Source organism: Moschus berezovskii, chromosome X (assembly GCF_049115385.1).
Source record: "Moschus berezovskii isolate FMDL1 chromosome X, NW_MosBer_1.0, whole genome shotgun sequence".
Taxonomy (NCBI): domain Eukaryota; kingdom Metazoa; phylum Chordata; class Mammalia; order Artiodactyla; family Moschidae; genus Moschus; species Moschus berezovskii.
In genome coordinates this window covers 114,354,594-114,361,780 of record NC_142488.1, presented here as the reverse complement: position 1 = coordinate 114,361,780, position 7,187 = coordinate 114,354,594, and the positions used below count along the sequence as shown (strand labels likewise).

Below are 7,187 nucleotides of genomic sequence, written 5' to 3'. Positions count from 1 at the left end.
TTTAGTGTAGGTATGGAGGCATTTGATGAGCTCCTATCGATTAATGATCCCTGGAGTCAGGAGTTCTCTGGTGTTCTCAGGATTCGGGCTTAAGCCTCTTGCTTCTGGTTTTTGGTCTTATTCTTGGAATAGTCTCTAGACTTCTCTGTCATTTCCAAGGTGGTTCCCTCTGTTTTAGCTTCTGTTTGCTGGTCTCTTCAGTGTCTAATTTCTGCCCTGATACTAGGGGGCGGTGGTGGACACTTTTTAAGGCTCAGTTGTTCAGTCCTGTTCTGGGAAGGGAGGAACACTGCAGACAAATATCTCTGGCGTCTGTGGGGAGTGCTCACAGCGTCTCGGCCACACTGGGTTTGCCCCCGCTCACAGCACGTGTGCTGTCCCAGTCTACACTGCACAGGCTCTAGGTTGCTCTGCCGGGAACTGTCTGAGGCCGGTGCTGGGTTGTTTGCACTTCCCAGGTCTGAGCAACTCAAGTTCAGTTTCTCAGGTACTCCACAAAGGCGCAGACTTGGTTGGGCCTGCGTTTTGTGCCTTCCCTGGTCCGAGCAGCTCAGGTGACCAGGTGTTTGGCGAGCACGGTCGCTGCGACTTATCGCCTCCCCAGTCCCTGCCACTCGGTTTTCTGGGTGTACAACCGGCACACCTTCTCAGGCGGATATCGACCAGCCCAAGCCCAAGAAGTCTTGATTAGCAACAAGCCTGCCTACAGTTTGTATTGGATGCCTTTCTGGGGCCGCGGTTGCCCCCTCCGGCTCTGGCTGACCTCCCTGCCGGTCTCCGTGGGCGATGGGGGATGGGCCGACCGCAGCCGGCTTGCTCTGCTCAGCCCTTTGTTCTGTGAGTGGGGCTGGCGGAGTCTTAGGTTATAGCTTTCCACCTTTTCATGGGGAAGCTATCCCAGTCTGCTTTGCTATCCCCAGGTAGTTCTGTCAGATTGTTCTCGTGGCATTCAAGCCCAGTCCTGTCTCCCAGCAGTTCAGCCGGCTCCTCCCTGCCCAGCCCCCACTTGCTAATGGTGTATGCAGGCGTCTGGGCTGCTTCTCCACTGGGAGTTACCGTTTGGCGGGTAGTCTGTGGGTTTTAATTATTTCTTTCTTTTTCCTTCTGGTTATGTGGCCCTCTGAGGTTCCAAGGCTCGCCACAGATTCGCCAGTGAGAGTGTTTCCTGGTGTTTGGAAACTTCTCTCTTTTTAAAGCCTCCCTTCCTGGGATGGATCTCCGTCCTTACCTCTTTTGTCTCTCTTTTTATCTTTTATGTTTTTTCCTACCTCCTTTCGAAGAGAATGGGCTGCTTTTCTGGGTGCCTGATGTCCTCTGCCAGCATTCAGAAGTTGTTTTGTGGACTTTACTCCGCTTTCAAATGTTCTTTTGATGAATTTGTTGGGGAGAGAGTGGTCTCGCCGTCCTATTCCTCTGCCATCTTGTTCCATCTCCTGCTGGCATATTAAGTGCAGCACTTTCACAACATCATCTTTTAGGATTTGAAATAGCTCGGCTGGAATTCCATCACCTGCACTAGCTTTGTTCATAGTGATGCTTCCTAAGGCCCACTTGACATCACACTCCAGGTTGTCTGGCTCTAGGGGAGTGATCACATCATCGTGGTTATCTGGGCCATTAAGATTTTTTTTGTATAGTTTTTCTGTGCATTCTTGTCACCTCTTTTTAATATCTTCTCTTTCTGTTGCTGCTGCTACTAAGTCGCTTCAGTCGTGTCCGACTCTGTGCAATCCCATAGACAACCCCACCAGGCTCCCCCATCCCTGGGATTCTCCAGGCAAGAACGCTGGAGTCGGTTGCCATTTCCTTCTCCAATGCATGGAAGTGAAAAGTGAAAGTGAAGTAGCTCAGTCATGTCTGACTCTTAGCGACCCCACGGACTGCAGCCTACCAGGCTCCTCCATCCATGGGATTTTCCAGGCAAGAGTACTGGAGTGGATTGCCATTGCCTTCTCCCTCTGTTTTTGTTAGGGACCAACAAATATGCTATAGGGACAGGCAGATGAATTAGGCTGACAGATAAATCATGTTTCACAAATGTGGGCTCCCTTACAGGTTAGTGTAGTGAGTTGAGAGGTTCTGAATGAAAATGTTTCATGTCGAGGGGAAGATCATTAAGTATCACCTGCATCCTCAAATGATCCTTTTATCTTTCTTGAAAGTATTATCCCGAGAAGTCAGATTATTATCATTTCTCTGCTCACATCCCTCTAATGGTTCCCTGTTTCATTCAAAGTAAAAACCACAGATTTATAATGGCCTACATAGGCTGTGGTAGCCAGCCACTAAGATAATATCCAGTAATCTTTACCTCTTACTCTTCACATGCTGGGGTAGTCTCATGTACAATGAACTAGGGCTGATCTGTGTAACCAATAGAATACAGTGGGAGTGACAGTGTTTCATAAAGGCTAGGTCATAAGGGGGGAGAAGGCAATGGCAACCCACTCCAGTACTCTTGCCTGGAAAATCCCATGGGTGGAGGAGCCTGGTAGGCTGTAGTCCATGGGGTCGCGAAGAGTCGGACATGACTGAGCGACTTCACTTTCACTTTTCACTTTCATGCATTGGAGAAGGAAATGGCAGCCCACTCCAGTGTTCTTGCCTGGAGAATCCCAGAGACGGCGGAGCCTGGTGGGCTACCATCTATGGGGTCGCACAGAGTCGGACACGACTGAAGTGACTTAGCAGCAGCAGGTCATAAGGGGCATCGTGATTTCTGCCTTGCTGTCTCTTGGATTGGTTGCTCTGGAGGAAGCCAGCTGCCATGTCATAAGGATACTCAAACAGCATTTAGTGGCAAAACACTGAGTCCTCCCCTTCTCATCTCCTCTCCCACCCAAAACAAGCACAAACTTGCCAACCAACCACATGAGTAAGCCACCTTGGAAGAGGATTCTTCAGGACAAAATCTCAGAGCTAGAACCTGCCAGCCATGCCACTCTTGAATTCCTGTGTTATGTTTTAAAAAACAAAATTTTAGGACAATTTGTTATTAGGCAGTTTGATGCTTTTGAACTGTGGTCCAGGAAAAGACTCTTGAGAGTCCCTTGGACAGCAAAGAGATCAAACCAGTCAATCCTAAAGGAAATCAACCCTGAATACTCATTGGAAGGACTGATGCTGAAGCTGAAGCTCCAATAATTTGGCCACAAGATGTGAAGAGCCAACTCATTGGAAAAGACTCTGATGCTGGGAAAGACTGAGGGCAAGAGGAGAAGGGGATGATAAAAGGAAGAAATGGTTGGATGGCATCACCAATTCTATGGACATGAGTTTGAGCAAACTCCTGGAGATAGTGAAGGACAGGGAAGCCTGGTGTGCTGCAGTGCATGGTGTCACAAAAAGTCAGACATGATTGAGCGACTGAACAACAACAGTATAACAAATAAAAAAGCCCTACACAATTAGGACCCCTCTTACTTTTATGTCCTCATATCCTACTAGTCTATTCTCTTGCCCCATTAGCTTTCCTGCCTCAGGATCATTGCACTTGCTCTTGCAGTTTGGTTCAGTGGCTCAGTGGTGTCTGACTCTTTGCGACCCCATGAGTCACAGCACGCCAGGCCTCCCTGTCCATCACCAAATCCTGGAGTTTACCCAAACTCATGTCAATCGAGTCAGTGATGCCATCCAGACATCTCATCCTCTGTTGTCCCCTTCTCCTCCTGCCCCCAGTCCCTCCCAGCATAAGGGTCTTTTCCAGTGAGTCAACTCCTCGCATGAGGTGGCCAAAGTATTGGAGTTTCAGCTTTAGCATCAGTCCTTCCAATGAATACCCAGGACTGATCTCCTTTAGGATGGACTGGTTGAATATCCTTGCAGACCAAGGGACTCTCAAGAATCTTCTCCAACACCACAGTTCAAAAACATCAATTCTTCGGTGCTCAGCTTTCTTCACAGTCCAACTCTCACATCCATACATGACCACTGGAAAAACCATAGCCTTGACTAGACAGACCTTGGTTGGCAAAGTAATATCCCTGCTTTTTAATATGCTATCTAGGTTGGTCATAACTTTCCTTCCAAGGAGTAAGCATCTTTTAATTTCATGGCTGCAATCAGCATCCTCAGTGATTTTGGAGTCCCCCAAAATAAAGTCTAACACTGTTTCCACTGTTTCCCGTCTATTTCCCATGAAGTGATGGGACCAGATGCCATGATCTTTGTTTTCTGAATGTTGAGCTTTAAGCCAACTTTTCCACTCTCCTCTTTCACTTTCATCAAGAGGCCTTTGAGTTCCTCTTCACTTTCTGCCATCAGGGTGGTGTCATCTGCATATCTGAGGTTATTGATATTTCTCCCAGCAATCTTGATTCCAGCTTGTGCTTCTTCCAGCCCAGCGTTTCTCATGATTGACTCTGCATAGAAGTTAAATAAGCAGGGTGACAGTATACAACCTTGACGTACTCCTTTTCCTGTTTGGAACCAGTCTGTTGTTCCATGTCCAGTTCTAACTGTTGCTTCCTGACCTGCATACAGGTTCCTCAAGAGGCATGTCAGGTGGTCTGGGATTCCCATCTCTTTCAGAATTTTCCACTGTTTATTGTGATGCACACAGTCAAAGGCTTTGGCTTAGTCAATAAAGCAGAAATAGATGTTTTCCTGGAACTCTCTTGCTTTTTCAATGATCCAGCGGATGTTGACAATTTGATCTGTGGTTCCTCTGCCTTTTCTAAAACCAGCTTGAACATCTGGAAGTTCACAGTTCAAGCATTGCTTAAGCCTGGCTTGGAGAATTTTGAGCATGACTTTACTAGCGTGTGAGATGAGTGCAATTGTGCTGTAGTTTGAGCATTCTTTGGCATTCCCTTTCTTTGGGATTGGAATGAAGACTGACCTCTTCCAGTCCTGTGGCCACTGCCTAGTTTTCCAAATTTGCTGGCATATTGAGTGCAGCACTTTCACAGCATCATCTTTCAGGATTTGAAATAGCTCCACTGGAATTCCATCACCTCCACTAGCTTTGTTCGTAGTGATGCTTTCTAAGGCCCACTTGACTTCACATTCCAGGATGTCTGGCTCTAGGTGAGTGATCACACCATTGTGATTATTTGGGTCATGAAGATCTTTTTTGTACAGTTCTTCTATGTATTCTTGCCACCTCTTCTTAATATCTTCTGCTTCTGTTAGGTCCACACCATTTCTCTCCTTTATCGAGCCCATCTTTGCATGAAATGTTCCCTTGGAAACTCTAATTTTCTTGAAGAGATCTCTTGTTTTTCCTAGTCTGTTGTTTTCCTCTGTTTCTTTGCATTGATCGCTGAGGAAGGCTTTCTTATCTCTCCTTGCTATTCTTTGGAACTCTGCATTCAGATGCTTATATCTTTCCTTTTCTCCTTTGCTTTTCGCTTCTCTTCTTTTCACAGCTATTTGTAAGGCCTCCTCAGACAGCCATTTTGCTTTTTTGCATTTCTTTTCCATGGGGATGGTCTTGGTCCCTGTCTCCTTTACAATGTCACGAACCTCCATCCAGAGTTCATCAGGCATTCTGTCTATCAGATCTAGTCCCTTAAATCTATTTCTCAATTCCACTGTATAATCATAAGGGATTTGATTTAGGTCATACCTGAATTGTCTAGTGGTTTTCCCTACTTTCTTCAATTTAAGTCTGAATTTGGCAATAAGGAGTTCATGATCTGAGCCACAGTCGGCACCCGGTCTTGTTTTTGCTAACTGTATAGAGCTTCTCCATCTTTGGTTGCAAAGAATATAATCAGTCTGATTTCGGTGTTGACCATCTGGTGATGTCCATGTGTAGAGTCTTCTCTTGTGTTGTTGGAAGAGGGTGTTTGCTATGACCAGTGCGTTCTCTTGGCAATACTCTATTAGCCTTTGCCCTGCTTCATTTCGTGCTCCAAGGCCAAATTTGCCTGTTACTCCAGGTGTTTCTTGACTGCTCTTTACTCTACCTGAAACACTTCCCCCTGATATCTCCATGGCTTTCCTTCATTCCCTTAAATTCTTGGCTCAGTTGTCACTTTCTCAGTAAGACCTACCATAGCCACCACGTTAAAAATTATATTTTTTTCGACATACAGATGGGTAGCAAGCACCTGAAAAGATGGTCAACATCACTTGTTATTAGAGAAGTGCAAATCAAAACCACAATGAGTTAACACCTCACACTGGTCAGGATGTTTATAATCAAAAAGTCTACAAATAACAAATGTTGGATAGGATGTAGAGAAAAAGGAACTCTCACACATTGTTGGTAATGTAAATTCGTGCAGCCATTATGGAAAATAGTATGGAATCTACTAAAAAACTAAAAATAGGGAACTCTCTGGTGGTCCAGTGGTTAGGACATCGTACTTTCACTGCGGTGGCCTGGGTTCAATTCCTGGTCAGGGAATTAAATCCTGCAATCCATGTGGCATGGCAAATAAAATAAAATAAACCTAAAAATACAGTTCAGTTCAGTCGCTCAAAATACAACTACTGCATAATTGAACAATCCTACTCCTGGAGATATATCCATAGAAAACAGAAACACTAATTTGAAAAGATACATGCACCCCCATGTTTATAGAAGCATTATTTATAATAACCAGGACATGGAAGCAACCTAAGTGTCCATCAGCAGATGATTAGATTAAGAAGATGTGGTAGACATATAATGGAATAAAAGAATGAAATATTGCTATTTGCAGTAACATGAATGGACCTAGAGATGGTCATACTAAGTGAAGTAAGCCAGACAAAGACAAATGATATAATATGTGATATGACTTATATGTGGAATCTAGAATACAATACAAATGAATCTATATACAATACAGAAATGGACTTACAAATTTATGGTTATCAAAGGGGAGAGGAAGTGGAGAAGGGACAAATTAGGGGCATGGGATTAATTGATACAAATTACTATACATAAAATAGGTAAGCAACAAGAATTTACTATATGGCACAGGAAATTTTTGAGTAATCTTATAACCCATAATGGAATATAATTTGTAAAAAACAAAACAATGAATTACTATGCTGTATACTTTAAACTAACACAATGTTCTAAATCACCTATACTTTAACAAATAAATTATAACTTCTCCTCTTAGTACTCCCTGTTTTCCTTCCCTTCTCTATTTTGTCTTTTTACCTCTGGCATCTTTCACTTTCTAATATACTATTTGGTTATCTTACTGATTATGTTTATTGCATGTTCCCTTCCTCCCACCCCTGCT

The 7,187-nt window shown here is 44.3% G+C and overlaps 1 non-coding gene across 1 annotated transcript; it reads left to right on the top strand.

The window, feature by feature from the left end:
- Nucleotides 1–6,283: 6,283 nt before the first annotated feature.
- TRNAE-UUC (transfer RNA glutamic acid (anticodon UUC)) lies at nucleotides 6,284–6,355 on the top strand. The gene has a single exon. It is a non-coding gene; the product is annotated as a tRNA-Glu (tRNA).
- The last annotated feature ends 832 nt before the right edge of the window (nucleotides 6,356–7,187 follow it).